The sequence below is a fragment of the Aotus nancymaae genome, unplaced genomic scaffold, assembly GCF_030222135.1.
Source record: "Aotus nancymaae isolate 86718 unplaced genomic scaffold, 86718_ANA_hifiasm-v0.15.2.pri h1tg000089l, whole genome shotgun sequence".
NCBI classification, from domain to species: domain Eukaryota; kingdom Metazoa; phylum Chordata; class Mammalia; order Primates; family Aotidae; genus Aotus; species Aotus nancymaae.
Window position 1 is genome coordinate 19,864,611 of NW_026988504.1, and position 19,041 is coordinate 19,883,651.

Genomic DNA, 19,041 nt, shown 5'->3' on the forward strand with positions numbered 1-19,041 from the left:
AATCCCAGCTACTCAGGAGGCTGAGGCAGGAAAATCACTTGAACCCGGGAAGCAGAGGTTGCAGTGAGCCAAGACTGTCATTGCACTCCAGTCTGGGCAACAGAGACTCCATCTCAAAAAAAAAAAAAAGTGTGTGTGTGTGTGTGTGTGTGTGTGTGTGTGTGTGTGTGTCTGTAGGCAACAATACCTGAGTGTGTGTGTGTGTGTGTGTGTGTATGTGTCTGTAGGCAACAACACCTGAATTTTGGAGGGACATATTCAAACCATAGCACTGACTCTAGATATATTAATGAGTTATTAAACACTGAACTTGTCTGACATTCCTAGGATAAACTACTTGAAACAAAACAAGGGAATAATCTGCTGTGGTCATTTGCTAGTATTTTTATTTTAATTTAAATATCTATACATTCATAAATGAGATTTGGTTATACTTTTACTTTTTCATGTTTGTTGTTTTACTGTCAAGAGTTGTTTACTACTATGTTATTATTCAACATTAGAAATAACTGCTTCTTAAAAAAGGTTAGAAGAGACCAGGAGTGGTGGCTCACACATGTAATCTCAACAATTTGGGAGGCTGAGGAGGGAGGATTACTTGACCCCAAGGGTTCCAGACCAGCTTGGGTAGCATAGCAAGATCCCACCTCTACAAAAAATTTAAAAATTACCCAGGTGTGGTGGTCCATGCCTGAGGTCCCATCTACTTGGGAGGCTGAGGTGGGGGAAATGCCTGAGTCCAAAAGGCTGAGGCTGCAGTAAGCCATGTTTGTACCACCGCACTCCAGGCTGGGTGACAGACCAAGACCCTATCTCTAAATAAATAAATTAATTAATTAATTAATTAATTAAAAGGTTAGGCGAAATCACCAACACCTAGAGTGTGGACTTTTGCCCCTTTAAGGCAGTATGAAGGAGAGGAGGAGTAGTTTTACAATTGCCTCAATTTTTTTTGGTTACAAGAGTCTATTCTGGTTTTATTGTTATTGTTGAGATGGAGTCTCACTGTTTCACCCAGGCTGCAGTGCAGTGGTGCGATCTCAGCTCACTGCAACCTCCACCTCCTGCAAGCAATTCTAGTGCCTCAGCCTCCCGAGTAACTGGGATTACAGGCGTGCACTACCACACTCAGCTAATTTTGATATTTTTAGTAGAGACAGGGTTTCACCATGTTGGCCAGTCTGGTCTCAAACTCCTGACTTCAGGCGATCTGCCTGCCCCGGCCTCCCAAAGTGCTGCCCCAGGCATGAGCCACCACACCCAGCCCCTATTCTGATTTTTATGTCTTACTTCGTCAGTATTAATTCCTACTATCTTTGAAATTATTTACTCATTGAGACTTTCATATAACTAACAACATTCACTTCCAGTATTTTCTGTTTGTAAGTCCTCAGTACCTTTTGTTATATCCGATGTACTCTCCTTCATTTTGCCTTTCTAATTTTCCCACTCTTGATTATTTCCCAGTCTTCAGTTTTGCAATGTATTTATTTCTTCTTGCATATTTATTTTTCCTCCTCTTTTCTAGTTTTTCTAAAACCATAAATTGAACGGTAAATTCATACTCTTGTACATTAAATGCTTTTTTGTCCACATTATTTAAGTTTCATTATGTGGCATTTTATCTTATTTTCTAAATAGTCTGTTACTTGTCATATTCTATGTAATAGCTATCAGGGAGAATGCTTACTAATATCCATGTCACTTGGGAGGGAAAATTATCCTTTAAAAGAGCCACCTGCAGACTAAAAAATAAAAAACTAGCAAATTAAAAAAAAACTAATTTTGATAAGATCTCCCCATAAAAGTTCTACTTTCTATGACAACATTTAAACTGCTTACCCTGTCTCCTGCTGATAATAATTTTCTAAGTAAAAAATCAAATGGACAGATTAGAAAATGAGTAAGAGTCAAGTTTCTTGTTTTTAAAAGAGCGTATTTTGCAAAACTAAAGTAAAACATGTTTCTAATATACTTAAAATGTACTTTGGTCGGGGAGGGCTCTTAATACTTTCGTTACAAGCCTAGAGAAAATTCTGTGGATAAACTATAAATCCATGAACACTGAGGTTAAGATGCAAATCTTGACACCAGCCCTTTAGCAGCATGAAGAAGGCTCGTATAAACTAAGAAAAAATTGTAGCAGAGACCAAAGGTTAATCTTTCGCTCCTGTAAAAGTTTAAATGTCAACATTTGCTGAGTTTCTAAAGTTTTCATTTCCTCCTTAGACTAAATTGGCAGGTTAAAAGGGACTGAAAACAGAAGACAAAAGTTATGCCTGCATAGGTATAAAGACGTATATAGCTGCCAACGAAGTCAAGCTACCCTATACTCCAATAACGCCGTTTTAAAAACTAAGGGTCTCTATATTTTTTATTTTAGTCATTAGTAGTACTACCTTTTCACACCATACCAGAATCAAAACAGCAATCAAAATAGTCGGACTCCCAGGCCAGGAGCAGTGGCTCACGACTGTAATCCCATCATTTTGGGAGGCTGAGATGGGCGGCTCACGAGGTCAAGAAGTTCAAGAGCAGCCTGACCAACATGGTGAAACCCCATCTCTACTAAAAATACAAAAATTAGCCAGGTGTGGTGGCATGCGCCTGTAATCCCAGCTACTCAGGAAGCTGAGGCAGGATAATCACTTGAACCTGGGAGGAGGAGGTTGCAGTGAGCTGAGATCCGTCTCAAAAAAAAAAAAGAAAAAAGTCTGACTCCCAGAGAGACCTTACAGCATTCTTAGAAGTGAAACAGATGTGAAATCTGTTAAATTCTTACTTGATGTGTATAAACAGAAGAATTCTAGGTCAAGTGAACAAAGCTTTAACTTTTTTTGGTTTTTGAGTGTGGACTTTTGCCCTCTTTTAAAGGCACTCTGTCACCCAGGGTGGAGTGCGTGCAGTGGCACAATCTTGGCTCACTGCAACCTCCGCTCCTGGGTTCAAGCGATTCTCCTGCCTCAGCCTCCCGAGTAGTAGAACTACAGGTGCGTGCCACCACACCTGGCTAATTTTTTTATATTTTTAGTTGAGACAGGGTTTCACCATATTGGCCAGGCTGGTCTCGAACTCCTGATCTCAGGTGATCCACCCACCTCGGCCTCCCAAAGTGCTGGGATTACAGGCATGAGCCACCGTGCCCAGCCAAAGGTTTAATCATAAAAATGAGAATCACAAATAAATAAATAAATAAGAAAAATGAGAATCACAGATGCTCAATCAATTCCCAGATTGGAGTCAGTTTACAGACCTAGAACCCACTGAATGAGGAAGAGGTCAAGTTCCCATGAGTATGACCCTACTACAGAGCCAAAAATTTCTATGGTGTTGTTAATTTTTCTCCCAGACATCCACAAAAGGACCTATGGCCTCTTATTAGGATGGCTATGTATTGGGGAAAAGAATTATCAACTAGCCACTGGCTTTGAACTAGCACTAATTCCAGAAGACCCAATCGTCACTGTGGTCTACCAGTCAGAATAGGGTTTGTGGAGGTCAGGTGATCAATGGAGTTTTAGCTCAGGTTCATCTTTCAGTGGGTCCCTAAACCCATGCTATGGTTATTTACCATTTCGGAGTGCATTAATAAAATAGACATTACAACTAGCAAAATCCCCACATTACTTTCAATCTGGCAGAGAGCACTATATCCTTTTAACTCACAAAAATCATCTTCAGCAACACTCCATCTCAAGAAAAAACTTTTAAAAGAACGAAAGAAACCTGACTTATTTTAAAACTAACGCTGGGCACAGTGGCTTATGCCTGTAATCCCAGCACTTTGGGAGGCTTAGGCAGGAGGATGGCTTGAGGACAGGAGTTTGAGACCAACCTGGGCAACACGGCAAAACCCCTTCTCCTTTATCAAAAATAAAGAAATCAGTCAGGCATGGTGGTGCACATCTGTAGTCCCACCTACTAAGGAGGTGGAGGCAGGAAGACAGCTTGAGCCTGGGGAGGTTGAGGTTGCAGGGAGCCAAGGTCGCACCACTGCACTCTGGCCTGGATGACAGAGCCAGAACCTGTCTCAAAAAAAATAAAAATTAAAAAAAAAAAAGAGTAGCAAACACGTTTGGGTGACACAGATACAATAATGAAGTCAATTTTTGACTTCTAGTTAATTTTGACCAAAAATATGGTGATTTTAAATGAGTGATTCTGTGTAGTAGAAAACCAAATAATAATAATAATAATAATCACCATATACAGTCGGAAGACCCTTAATTAATATTAAGGATACATATATCTATTTTGAGACAGAGTCTTGCTTAGTTGCCCAGGCTGGAGTGCAATGATGCAATCTTGGCTCATTGCAATCTCCACCTCCCGAGTTCAAGTTATTCTCCTGCCTCAGCCTTCAGAGTAGCTGGGATTGTTGGCGCACACCACCATGCCCAGCTAATTTTTTGTACTTTTAGTAGAGATGGAGTTTTGCCACATTGCCCAGGCTGGTCTTGAACTCCTGAGGTCAGGCAATCCAACTGCCTCAGCCTCCCAAAATGCAATACAGGCATGAACCATTGCCCTTGGCAACATTAATGATTTTTAGTAATATTTCTTTATTTTTCTTTTTGAGATGGGAGTTTCCCTCTGTCACCCAGGCTGGAGTACAGTGGCATGATCTCAGCTCACTGCAACCTCCGCCTCCCAGGTTCAAGCGATTCTCCTGCCTTAGCCTCCAGAGTAGCTAGGACTACAGTCACGTGCTACCATGTCCAACTAATTTTTTATATTTTTAGTAGAGACAGGGTTTCACTGTGTTAGCCAGGATGGTCTCAATCTCCTGACCTCATGATCCGCCCCCCTTGGCCTCCCAAAGTGCTAGGATTATAGGTGTAAGCTACCACAGCCAGACATTTTTAGTAATATTTCAATTGTGCCAAGGTTTTTTTTTCTTTTTTTCTTTTCAGATGGAGTCTCCCTCTGTTGTTCAGTCTGGAGCGCAGTGGTGTAATCCTGACTCACTGTAACCTTCGCCCCTCCCAGGTTTAAGCGATTCTCCTGCCTCAGCCTCCTGAGTAGCTGGGATTACAGGTATGCGCCACCATACACAGCAAATTTTGTATTTTTAGTAGAGGCGGGGTTTCTTCATGTTGGTCAGGCTGGTCTCGAACTCTCAACCTCAGGTGATCCACCTGCCTTGGCCTCCCAAAGTGCTGGGATTACAGGCGTGAGCCACCGTGCCCGGCCAGTTGTGTAAAGTTTTGAGCACATTATTTATTTATTTATTATTATTTTTTAAGACGAAGTCTCACTCTGTCATCCAAGCTGGAATGCAGTGGCACGATCTCGGCTCAATGCAACCTCCCTCCACCTCCCGGGTTCAAGCGATTCTCTTGCCTCAGCCACCTGAGTAGCTGGGACTACCGGCGTGTGCCACCATGCCCAACTAATTTTTATATTTTTAGTAGAGATGGGGTTTCACTATGTTGGCCAGGCTGGTCTTGAACTCCTGACCTTGTGATCTGCATGCCTCAGCCTCCCAAAGTGCTGGGATTACAGGTGTGAGCCACCATGCCCAGCCTATTTATTTTACACAGAGTCTTGCTCTGTCATTCAGGCTGGAGTGCAATAGTGCAATCTCAGCTCACTGCAACCTCCACCTCTTGGGTTCACGTGATTCTCATGCCTCAGTCTCCCGAATACCTAGAATTACAGGCATCCACCACCACATCTGGATAATTTTTGTATTTTTAGTAGAGACAGGGTTTCACCACGTTGGCCAGGCTGGTCTCAAACTCCTGGCCTCCCAAAGTACAATCCCAGTAATCCCAACAGGCATGTAATCCGCCCGCCTCATCCTCCCAAAATGCTGGGATTACAGGCATCAACCACCGACCCAGTGCATTACTAAATGTTACTAAATTACACATAATTGTGCCAAGGTTTTTTTGTTTAAATTACATATTAAATTACACGTAATTTAGTAACAATCATGCAAGCTGAACATCAACAAGACATTCTTTAACTGTCTACTGTCTTGGAAACTTGCCTATGGAAGTCTACATAATTCACACAAGATCCAGTGGATATAATCAAAAGACAGATAATAACAAGTGTTGGCAAGAATATGGGAAAATTTTAACCACATACACCTCTGGTGGAGGTGTACAATGATGCAGCGGCTTTGGAAAACTGGCAGTTCCCCACAGCTGTAATCCCAACACTTTGGGAGGTCAAGAAAGGCTTGTCTCTACAAAAAAAAAAATACAAAAACTAGCCAGGTGTGGTGGTGTGGACCTGTAGTCCCAGCTATTCGATTGCTGAGTTGGGAGGATTGCTTGATGCTTGAGCCCAGGAGGTTGAGGATGCAGTGAGCAAACTGTCACTGCACTCCAACCTGGGTGACAGAGTGAGAATCTGTCTCAAAAAGAACAAAAACAAAAATAAAAAAGTTACCGCTGGGCGTGGTGGCTCACGCCTGTAATCCCAGCACTTTGAGAGGCCAAGGTGGGCGGATCACGAGGTCAGGAGTTTGAGACCAGCCTGGGCAACATGGAAACCCCGTCTCTACTAAAATACAAAAAGTAGCCGGGCATGGTGGTGAGTGCATGTAATCCCAGCTACTCAGGAGGCTGAGGCAGGATAATCCGCTTGAACCTGGGAGGTGGAGGGTACAGTAAGCTGAGATTGCGCCACTGCACTCCAGCCTGGACCAAGGAGCAAGACTCAGTATATATAAAAAAAAAAAGGTTACCATAAGACCTAGCAATTCCACTCAAAGGTATAGAGAAATAAAAACATACGCAGAAAAAGCTGTGCATTAATGTTCATAGCACCATTATTCATAGTAGCCAAATGCTGAAAAAATATAACTGTCCATCAACTGAAAAATGGATAAATAAGATGTATTTTAGTTTATTACCCCTGTTTTATATCAATGGGAATATTATTTGACAATAAAATGTGGGTCTCATATACAATGGGGCCAGATGTGGTGGCTAATGCCTGTAATCCGAACACTTAGGCTGCGGCAGGCGGATCACTTTAGGCCAGGAGTTCGAGACCAGCCTGGTCAAAATGGTGAAACTGTGTCTCTACCAAAAATACAAAAATCAGCTGGGTATCATGGCACCTGCCTGTAATCCCAGCTACTCAAAAGGCTGAGTCACAAGACTTGCTTGAACCCAGGAGGCAGAGCTTACAATGAGCCAAGATCGTACCATTGCACTCTAGCCTGGGTGTCACAGCAAGACTCTGTCTCCAAAAATAAATAAATAAATTTATTTTTTTAAAGATGAATTTATTTTTCAAAAAGATACATGAAGTAAGTCTTAATAAATAACACGTATATTTATTATTTATAAATGTTATTTATTAAAACTTTTAGGCTGGGCACAGTGACTCACGCCTATAATCCCAGCACTCTGGGAGGCCAATGTGGGTGGATCACCTGAGGTCAGGAGTTTGAGACCAGCCTGGCCAACATGGAGAAACACTGTCTTTACTAAAAATATAACAATATGAGCCAGGTGTGGTGGCAGATGCTTGTAATCTGAGCTACTCGGGAGGCTGAGGCAAGAGAATTGCTTGAACCCAGAAGGCAGAAGTTGTAGTGAGCCAAGATCGCGCCACTACTCCAGCCTGGGCAACAGAGCAAAACTCCACCTCAAAAAAAAAAAAAACAAAAAAAAAAAAAACTCACACTTTTAATAAGTAACAAAACACTGTAAATAAATGTGTTTACAGAATGATTATTTAAAGAACAATGATCCAAACCAGGTCTGTATGTATGAACATCTGTCTGGTAGATCTCCAAAATCATCTGCTGAGTGGAAAATTAGCTATTACACTTTTCATTCTTATACAAGTATGCAAACATTCCTTATATAACTGAAAATTAATCATTAAAGAAAAAACAAATCCTAAGAGAAAACAGTATGATTCCAATACACACAGAAGCACTAGCCATATGCAACTGCTATATATTTCATTATGGGGCCTATAATTTATGTTTTTAGCTTTTTCCTTATGCTAAAAGTTCTCTTTTTATTGATTAAGAAATCACAAATTCAATATTTACAGACAGAATCTAGAAGCTCTATACAAAATCCTGGAGCACATTCACAGTGAAGAAAACGAAGAAATAAAAAAATGAGAACAAAAATATAAAAATCAACATAATCTAGATTTTAAATCCCCAAGAGGTATGCAACCTTAAAGAAAGTTCAGTGACCAGTAAGTTTAGGTTTGTGGTTTTTTCTGTTGTGAAGAGACTAGTACTTCACATGTGAGAAAAAAAAAAAAAAAAATCCCACTGCCATCTCCAGTAGACACTGTGTAACAAAATCCCTACTGGAACTGATATAATGGTAAGATGCAGGAGTCATCTTACCATTATACCAATTCTGGCTCTTGACTGTGGCACAAGCATTATATGGCCTTCCTTCAAGGCCTAGAAGTTAAGATAGTAACTTTAAGTTTATAACAATGACTAACTTCTATATACACATACGTCCTAGCACTGGTTCCAGGTTTCACCTATCTGTCTGGAGAAAACAGCTGAGAGTTTTCCACCAACGCATGGCAATCTCATGTGACCTGCCAATTCCAAAAATTACAGTACTAACCTATAATCAAATGATGGCAGTACATTTGGTATAACCCACATATAGACTCTCAGCTAGATAACTGTTACTTATGACCCTAAAGTACGTATTTCCAAGGCACAAGCTCATGGCTCAGAGTTAAAATTAACCTGCAATTTAAATACACTAACTTAGATTAAAGCGTACTAGGTGGCTGCGGAGGCTCACGCCTGTAATCCCACCACTTTGGGAGGTCGAGGCAGGAGTATCACTAGAGCCCAGGAGTTTGAGACCAGTCTGAGCAACATGGCAAAACCCCATCTCTACAAAAATAAATAAATAATTAGCCAGGCATGATGGCGTGCATCTGTAGTCCCAGCTACTAAGGAGGCTAAGGTAAGAAGATCGATTGAGCCCAAGCGATAGAGGCTACAGTGAGCCGTGTTCACGTCACTGCACTCCAGCCTGGAATTGGTATAATAATAAGATGCAGGAGTTAACATTTCACTCAGCATTCTGGGTGACAGAGCAAGACTGTTTCTCAAAATATTGAAAACAAAGTATATTAAAACCATTTTTAAAATGGTCTCAAAAATAAAAAATAAAAACAAAATAAATAGAAAAAAAAACTGGTTGCTTAGGAACTGATATACCTGCAGTGTTAAAAATAAAAAGAGAAAAAAAAATGGTGTCTTGAGTTGCATGTGGTGGCTCCCGCCTATAATCTCAAAACTTTGAGAGGCTAAGGCAGGAGGACCGCTTGAGGCCAGGACTTCAAGATAGCCTGAGCAACACAGTAAGACCCTATCTCTACAAAAAAAAAAAAAAAATAGCTGGTATGGTAGTGCATGCCTGTAGTCTTCGCTTCTTGGAAGGCTGAGTTGTGAGGATCACTTAAGTCAAGGAGTTAGAGGCGACAGTGAACTGTGATCCCACCACTGCACTTTAGTTTGGGCAACAGAGCAAGATCCTGAAACTAAAACAATTTTAAAATAAGAAATAAAACTGGTATATTGACACATCAGCTGGGAGGTGTATCACAAGAAATCACTGACACTGTTTTTTCTTGTGACCGATGTACTTTTAAAATAACATCACAGCCAGGCACAGTGGTTCATACCTGTAATTCCAGCACTTTGCGAGGCTGAGTCAGATGGATCACTTGAAGTCAGGAGTTTGAGACCAGCCTGGGCAACGCAGCAAAATCCCGTGTCTACTAAGAATTCCAAAATTAGCCAGGCATGGTGGTGCACACCAGTAGTCCCAGCTACTGGGGTAGCTAAGGAAGGAAAATCGCTTGAATCTGTGAGGTGGAGGTTGCAGCAATTTACGCCAACATCACGCCACTGTACTCCAGCCTGGGCGACAGAGTGTGACTCAGTCTCAAAATAATAAATAAATGAAAATAAAAATAAAATAGATTCAAAATTAGCACTGTATTTTTTTTTTTTAAAGACAAGGTCTTGCTCTGTTGCCCAGGCTGAGTGCAGTGGTACAATCACAGCTCACTGGCAGCCTCAACCTTCCAGGCTCAAGCAATCCTCCCACCTCAGCCTCCCAAGTAGCTGGGACTACAGGTTCATGCCACCATGTCTGGCTTTTTTAAATGTAATTTTTTGGTAGAGATGGGGTCTCACTATGTTGCCCTGGCTGGTCTCAAACTCCTGGGCTCAAGAGATCCACCTACCTCGGCCTCCCAAAGTACAGAGATTACAGGCATGAGCCATCATGTCCTGCCTAAAAAATTAATCTCATTTACTTGCATTTCCTCCTGACTGGGAATGCATGGGATGGTCCAAGGGTGTGACCAACAGAGAACAGCTGGTCCTGACAGTTTAAAGTCAAATAGGCGTGGGACTGAATCTCTGAACCACTGTATGAAACTGGGCAAATCACTTAAGTTCTATTAGCTCTTGAAATCTGTGGATTTCAAGAGGAAAAACCACCTACCTTATGGATGTTTCAAGGATTAAATAAAATAGTACTATATATTGGGGAAGAGGGTATTACGGTGCATGAAATATAGTTGGTACTCAATGAAGATTATTAGTTACCTCTTTCCCCCTTTATGGGAGTCCTGCATGGAGCATCCTTAACATGAAATTTTAATCAACCAACCAGTTTCAACCACCCTATGAACTATTAAGTATGTATTACAATAAAATAACTTGCCACCCATAGGGGTCAAATTATTCAACAAGTCACAATAATTAAGATATAACTAGGCCAAGCACTGTAGCTCATATCTGTAATCCCAGCACTTTGGGAGGCCTAGGCGGGTGGATCACATAAGACCAGGAGTTCAAGACTAGCCTGGCCAACATGGTGAAACCCCATCTCTACTAAAAAGACAAAAATTAGCTGGGCATGCTGGTAATCCCAGCTACTAGGGTGGCTGAGGCACGAGAATCACCTGAACCTGGGAGGTAGAGGTTGCAGTGAGCCAAGACGTGCAAAGGCACTCCAGACTGGGTGACAGAGGGAAACCTTGTCTCTAAAAAACATATACATACATACACATGTGTGTGTGTGTGTGTGTGTGTGTGTGTGTGTAAATCTAAAAAGTAGAAGCTTTGAACCACTCATCTAAATCAAAAGTGTTAAGTCAAAGCTGGAAACTCACGGCCCTAAATTTACTTCTGCCTTCAATTTCCATTAGATTATAACTTCTATGAGGGCACAGGTCAATGTTTTTATTCACTCCTATATCCCTAGCACAGTATCTATTACATAGTAGGTGTTTATAAAGACATGCTTATGAACAAATTCTCTTTAATCTTTTGCACCTGAATGCCTTCATCCATGAAACAAGAATACAAAATAATTTCTTCCTTTCTTGGGGAATGTTTTAACATTGCACATTATTTGATGCTACTATAAATAATGTTGCTTTAATTTTTTTTTGCTTAATTACAACTGCCAATTGCTCATTGCTAGTATGAGAAATACAACTGGATTTAGCAAATTGATCTGTATTCTAGCTAAACTTAAATTCTAGTAGCTTTTTAATAGCTTACTTAGGACTTTCTACGTGTACAATCATGACATCTAAAGAATACATACAGTTTTACTTTTCCTTTGTAATCTGTAAGATTATTCATTTTACTTGCCCTATTTCATTGGCTAGGACCTTTGGAACATGTTTAATAGAGGCTGTGAGAACAAATATCATTGACTTGTTCTGAATATTATGTAGAAAGCATTCACTCATTCACCATAAGTATGTTACTTAAACATTTTTCATAAATGCCTTTTATCAGATTAAAGAAGTTCCTTTCCATTCCTAGTTAGCTGAGAGTTTTTATCACAAATAGTGTTGAAGTTTGTCAAATGCTTTTTAGGTAACTATTACAAAGCCACTTAGCTTTTCTCCTTTATTCTATTAACATGGTGAATTACAATGACTTCTAATGCTAAATATACTTTGTAACTGGGATAATCCAATTAGTTATGGTATTTTTACTCATTGCTAGATTCAACTTTCTAATATTTTGTTAATTATTTCCGCATATATATTGAGGGATAGATACTAAGCTACAGTTGTTTGTTTGAGACAGTGATTGTACCACTGCATTCCAGCCTTAACCTCTTGGGCTCAAGCAATGGTCCCACCTCAGCTTCTCAAGTAGCTGGGATCACAGACATGCACCATCTCACCTGGCTTATTTTTATTTATTTATATTTTTTGTAGAGATGGGTCTTGCTATATTGCCCAGGCTGGTCTCAAAACTCCTGGGCTCAAGTGATCCTCTGCCTTGGCCTCCCAAAGTGCTAGGACTAGGGGCGTGAGTCACTGTGCCCAGCCTTGTGGGAAGACTTTAAATCCAATTTCTGTAATAAACATAGAGTTATTCAGATTCTCTTTCTTTTTTTTTTTCTTTTGTTGAGACGAAGTCTTACTCTGTCGCCCAGGCTAGAGTGCAGTGGCACGATCCTGGCTCATTGCAACCTCTGGTTCAAGCAATTCTCCTGCCTCAGCCTCTCGAGTAGCTGGGATTACAGGTGCCTGCCACCGCGCCTGGCTAATTTTTTGTATTTTTAGTAGAGATGGGGGTTTCACTATCTTGGCCAGGCTAGTCTGAACTCCTGACCTTGTGATCCACCCGCCTTGGCCTCCCAAAGTGCTGGGATTACAGGCGTGAGCCACCGCGACAGGCCCCCCACTTTTTTTTTGTAAACAGGGTCTCACTCTTATTGCCTAGGCTGGAATGCAGTGGCACTATCTCAGCTCACTGCAGCCTCAACCTCCTGAGGTTCAGGTGATTCTCCCACCTCAGCCTTCAGAGTAGCTGGGAGCACAGGCATGTACCACCATGTCTGGCTCATTTTCTGTGTTTTTAGTTGAGATAGGATTTTGCTATATTGCCCAAGCTAGTCTCAAACTCCCAGACTCAGGCAATCTGCCCACCTTGGCCAACCAGAGTGTTGGGATTATAGGCGTGAGCCACCTCACCTGGTCTTGTTTTCTATTTCATTTACTTTAGCTCTTTATTATTTCTCTTCTATTTAGATTTCTCTTTCTATTAAGGCAGAATGTTAGTTCACTGATTTTAGACCTTTCTTTTAAAGCTGCAAATTGCCTTCTAAAGCACTGTATTAGCTGTATCCCACAAATTTTGATATACTGTGTTTTCATTTTCATTTAGTCATGAATATTTTCTAATTTCCCTTGTGAATTCTTCTTTGACCCAAAGGTTATTTTGAAGTATGTTACTTCACTTTCAAATATTTGGAGATTTTCCAGATATCTTTTTCATTTCTAATTTAATTCCATTGTAGTCAGAGTAGACACTACATGATTTCAATTCTTTTAAATTTGTTGAAATGTGTTTTGTAGCCCAGCATATCTTCTATTTTGTTAAATGTGCACTTGAAAAGAATGTGAGCAGAGTGTTCTGTAAATGCCAGTTAAGTATATTCCATTGAGAGTATTGTCCAAATCTTCTATATTCTTACTGATTTTTTTTTTTTGCCTGCTTGTTCTATCAATTATTGATAGAGAATGTTGCAATTTCCAACTGTAATAGTGGATCTGTCTATTTCTCCTTTCAATTGTCAGTTTTTGCTTCCACTGTTACTGGATGCATATACATTTAGGACCGCTGTGTCTTCTCAAAAAATTGATCCTTCTTTCGTGACGAATCGTACTTTATTACCCCAGCAATATTTTTCTTGTTGTGAAGTCTCCTTTGTCTAATAAAATAACTCTAGCTTCTTTATACTTAGTTTGTATACTTAGTGATACTGTTTATACAATATCTTTTTCCATTCTTTTAAATATAAAGATACAATTAGCCAGGTGTGGTAGTACACACTTGTACTCCTCCCTACTTGGGAGGCTGAGATGGGAGGATCACTTGAGCCCAGGAGTTTAAGGCTGCAGTGAACTATGATCACACCTGCGAACAGCCACTGCACACCAGCGTGGGCAACATAGGGAGACCCTCGTCTCTTTAAAAAATAAAATATTAGGCTTTGAAGACGCCCCTGCTGCTGGGAGCCTTGTACTATCAGCCATGGTCAACCCCACCTTGTTCTTTGATATTGCCATCAACGGTGAGCCCCTGGGCCGCGTCTCCTTCGAACTGTTTGCAGACAAGTTTCCCAAGACGGCAGAAAACTTTTGTGCTCTGAGCACTGGAGAGAAAGGATTTGGTTACAAGGGTTTCTGCTTTCACAGAATTATTCCAGGGTTTATGTGTCAGGGTGGTGACTTCACGTGCCATAATGGCACTGGTGGCGAGTCCAACTACGGGCAGAAATGTGATGATGAGAATTTCATCCTAAAGCATACAGGTCCTGGCATCCTGTCCATTGCAAATGCTGGACCCAACACAAATGGTTCCCAGTTTTGCATCTGCACTGCAAAGACTGAGTGGTTGGATGTAAGCATGTGGTCCTTGGCAAGGTGAAAGAAGGCATAAATACTGTGGAGGTCATGGAGCGCTTTGAGTCCAGGAATGGCAAGGCCAGCAAGAAGATCACCATGGCCGACTGTGGACAACTCGAGTAAGTCTGACTTGTGTTTTATCTTAACCACCAGACCATTCCTTCTGTAGCTCAGGAGAGCACCCCTCCACCCCATTTGCTCGCAGTGTGCTAGAGTCTTTGTGCTCTCGCTCAGTTCCCTTTGGGTTCCATGTTTGCATTGTTCCCTTCCCTGCCTAGCTGGATTGCAGAGTTAAGTTTATGATCATGAAATAAAAACTAAGTAACAACAATAAATAATAAGAATAACAACAACAAAGTCCAAATATTGGAAATTGATTGTAATAAAAGGTTTGCTAGTGAAAGTAGAATCCCATTATAGCAAATGGTACTCTAAAAAGTTCTGTAAGAATGGCCCATAATAAGAATTCTGTTCTAATCTTTTAGTTTAGAAGTAAACAAAACTTTGGAGAACTTGTTCAAGTAAGTTTTTCACAACAAATAATTCTTTTTTCTTTTTAAGACAGAGTTTCACTCTGCCACCCAGGCTGGAGTGCAGTTGTGTGATCTCAGCCCACTGCAACCTCTGCCTCCCGGGCTCAGGCAATTCTCGTGCCTCAGCCTCCCAAGTAGCTGGGATTGCAGGCCTGCACCACTATGGCCAGCTAATTTTTTTGTTTTTGTTTTTCTTTTGAGATGGAGTCTTACTTCATTGCCCAGGCTGGAGTGCAGCAGCATGATCTCGACTCACTCTGCCTCCTGAGTTCAAGTGATTCTTCTGCCTCAGCCTCCCGAGTGCTGGGACTACAGGCGCAAGCCACCGTGCCCATCTAATTTTTGTATTTTTAGTAGAGTCAGGGTTTTGCCATACTGGCCAGGCTGGTCTTGAACTCCTGACCTTGTGCTCCGCCTGCCTCAGCCTCCCAAAGTGACGGGATTACAGGCATGAGTCACTGTGCCCAGCAGTTTTTTGTATTTTCAGTAGAGACAGGGTTTCACCATGTTGCCCAGGCTGGTCTCGAATTCCTGAGCTCAGGCAATCCGCCCACCTCAACCTCCCAAATGCTAGGATTACAGGCATGAGACACTGTGCCCGGCCAACAAATACTTCTACACAACAAATGGCTCCTTGAGTTCTGGTCCAGAGTATGTAACAATTTTTTTTGTTTTTCCTTATTGAGCACTATTAGTACGTAAAAAATAGGCTGTGGTGTGGTGGCTCACACCTGTAATTCCAATACTCTGAGAGGCTGAGGCAGACAAATCGCTTAAGCCCAGGAGTTCAAGACCAGCCAGGGCAACGTGGCAAAATCCCGTTTTTTTAATTTTTATTTTCATGTTTTTTGAGACTGACTCTCAATCTGTCACCCAGGCTGGAGTGTAGTGGCGCAATCTCGGCTCACTGCAACGTCCGCCTCCCAGGTTCAAGTGATTCTCCTGTCTCAGCCTCCTGAGTAGCTGGGACTACAGGTGCACACCACCATGCCCAGCTAATTTTGTATTTTTAGTAGAGATGGGGTTTCACCATGTTGGTCAGGCTGATCTCAAATTCCTTATCTCAGGTGATCTACCTGCCTCGGCCTCCCAAAGTGCTGAGATTACAAACATGAGTCACTGCATCCAGCCAACACCGTTTTTACAAAAAATACAAAAATTAGTCAGGCATGGTGGCACATGCCTGCAGTCCCAGCTACTCAGGAAGGCTGAGGTGGGAGGGTCACTTGAGCCCTGGAGGTTGAGGCTGCAGAGAGCCATGACTGTGCCACCACACTCCAGTCTGGATGACAGAGAAAGCCTGGGTGTCAAACCAACCAACCAATCAACCAATGAAACAGCTGATCAAGAGATGAGACCTTTTAACTTTAGCTCCAGTATCAAGCAAGACATACAGGTCTACCTCACTTTTTCCCACATAATATTCTAATCATCTCTAGAAAAATCCTCTTTCAAAATGAGCTACCAAATAATAACACAGCATTCAAAAAGGCAGGGCTTGGCTGGGCACAGCAACTCACGCCTGTAATCCCAGCACTGTGGGAGGCTCAAGCAGGTGGATCACTTGAAGTCAGGAGTTCGAGACCAGCCAGACCAACATGGTGAAACCCTCTGCCTCTACTGAAAATACAAAAACCAGCTACTCAGGAGGCTGAGAAAGGAAAATCACTTGAACCCGGGAGGCAGAGGTTGCAGTGAGCCAAAATTGTGCTATTGCACTCTAGTCTGGGCAACAGAGCAAGACTTTGCCTCAAAAAAAAAAGGACAAAGTCGGGCGTGGTGGATCATGCCTGTAATCTCAGCACTTTGGGAGGCCAAGGCAGGAGGATCACCAGAGATCAGCAGTTTGAGACCAGCCTGACCAACATGGCAAAACCCCATCTCTACTAAAAACATAAAAATTAGCTGGGCTTGGTGGTGGGCACCTGTAGTTCCAGCTACTCAGGAGGCTGAGGCAGGATAATCGCTTGAACCCAGGAGGCAGAAGCTGCAGTGAGCCGAGATTGCACCACTGTACTCCAGCCTGGGTGACAGGGCAAGACTTCATCTCCAAAAAAAAAGGGGGGCTTTATAGGATACCATCAACTATGTTTAAGTAAACTAAATCTTTTAACTTTCGAATTCATTACATGGTGCTATTGTTTTCTCTCTAGGACCTAAAAACTAGGAAATGCAACTTATCCCAAAACCTGAAAGCCCTAAGGAATCTGTTATGGTGAAATTTTACTTGCAATAGTACTTGCAGAATTTAATGTGACCCCTCATTTAAACCTCAGAATATATTTTACACAGAGAGAATTCAAAAGAAATATAGACATTATCAGGTATAAAGGTTTGTTCTTCACATCTTCAGTAAGGTCAAGAGATAATGAGGGTCTCTGAATTATTTTTCACCTACACAGTCTAGTTAAAATGTCAGATTGGGCCAAGTGCAGTGGCTCAGGCCTGTAATCCCTGCACTTTGGGAGGCCAGGCGGGTGGATCACCTGAGATAAGGAGTTCAAAACCAGCCCAGCCAATATGATGAAACCCCATCTCTACTAAAAATACAAAAAATTATCTGGGCGTGGTGGTACACAGCTGTAATCCCAGCTACTCAGGACGCTGAGGCAGGAGAATTGCTTGAACCCGAGAGGCGGAGGTTGCAGTGAGCCACTGCACTCCAGCCTGGGCAACAAAAGCAAAACCCCGTCTCAAAAATATATAAAATGAAATATAAAATAAAATGTCAGATTGGCTTGACTTTAGCTCAACTTTTACCAATTCCTAATAAATGAAAGGATTTCCACTCCCTGTAGTAAAACCTACCACAAACTACTCTAAAGCTCTGATTAATAAAACTGGAGAAATAAAGTACTGCTTAATAAATTCAGTCTAATAACGGGGGGAAAGTCTTTTAAAACATGGTCTCAAGAGTGGAAGGAATAACAGTAAAAGGTTGGGAATTAAATTTAGTCCAGTCTCTTCCACAATGACTCTCCACAAAACATCTCTAATAATTAGGTACATAGCCTCTGCTCAAATACTTCCTGTAAGAGAAATACTGTGTAGAGAAAACAAAGCAATATGCTTAATTCAGGACCTATTCTGAGTCACAGAACTTTTTTTTTTGAGATAGGGTTTCACTCTGGCACCCCGGCTGGAGTGTAGTAACGCAAATACAACTCACTGCAGCCTTGACCTCAACTTCCAAGGCTCAGGTGATCCTCTCACTTCAGCCTCCCAGACAGATGGGACTATAGGCACATGCCACCATGCCCAGCTAATTGTATTTTTTGTAGAGATGGGGTTTCAGCACGTTGCCCACGCTGGTCTCGAACTCCTGGGCTCAATGATCCTCCTGCCTCAGCCGCCCAAAGTGCTGGGATTATAGGAGTGAGCCACCACGCCCAGCCAAATAACTTTTTAAGAATGTAATACAGCCATGGACTCTTTCCAAAGAAAAATATACATCCATATATATGTATACATATGCATATTTACCTATCATTTTACAGAGTTCAAGAACCCTGATGACTGTCCACCCCTTGCCATACTTGACAATGGGAGACAAATTCCTCCTCTCCATGGAGAAGAATGTAGCTATATCTACTAAAATCACAAATGCATATATCCTTGAAAACAGCAATTCCATTTCTAGGGATTTATCCTGTAAACATATCTGAATGTATGTTAAATGACATTCTGTACAAGATTATTCGCTACAGCACTATTTATATGAACAAAACACTGCTGTCCATCTAAGTGTCCATCAACAGGAAGCAGTTCAGCCATACAATGAAATACAAAGCAGCCTTGGAAAAAAGAACAGCCGGGCACGGTGGCTCACGCCTGTAATCCCAGCACTTTGGGAGTCCGAGGCGGGTGGATCACAAGGTCAAGAGATCGAGACCATCCTGGTCAACATGGTGAAACCCTGTCTCTACTAAAAATACAAAAAAATTAGCAGGGCATGGTGGCACGTGCCTGTAATCCCAGCTACTCAGGAGGCTGAGGCAGGAGAATTGCCTGAACCCAGGAGGCGGAGGTTGCGGTGAGCCGAGATCGCGCCATTGCACTCCAGCCTGGATAACAAGAGCAAAACTCC

At 41.8% G+C, this 19,041-nt stretch overlaps 1 protein-coding gene and 1 pseudogene across 3 annotated transcripts in view; one reads left to right on the top strand and one right to left on the bottom strand.

The window, feature by feature from the left end:
- Positions 1–19,041, bottom strand: part of TLK2 (tousled like kinase 2) — a 135,731-nt gene that overhangs the window by 99,199 nt on the left and 17,491 nt on the right. The window contains exon 1 of one of the 3 annotated variants that reach the window (XM_064369766.1): positions 1,398–1,631. The exons of the other annotated variants lie outside the window; for them this stretch is intronic. The gene's annotated coding sequence lies outside the window, so the exon portion shown is untranslated. Of the gene's footprint in view, positions 1–1,397; positions 1,632–19,041 lie in introns of those variants that run through there. 3 annotated transcript variants of the gene reach the window in all.
- LOC105711344 (peptidyl-prolyl cis-trans isomerase A-like) lies at positions 14,048–14,544 on the top strand (annotated as a pseudogene).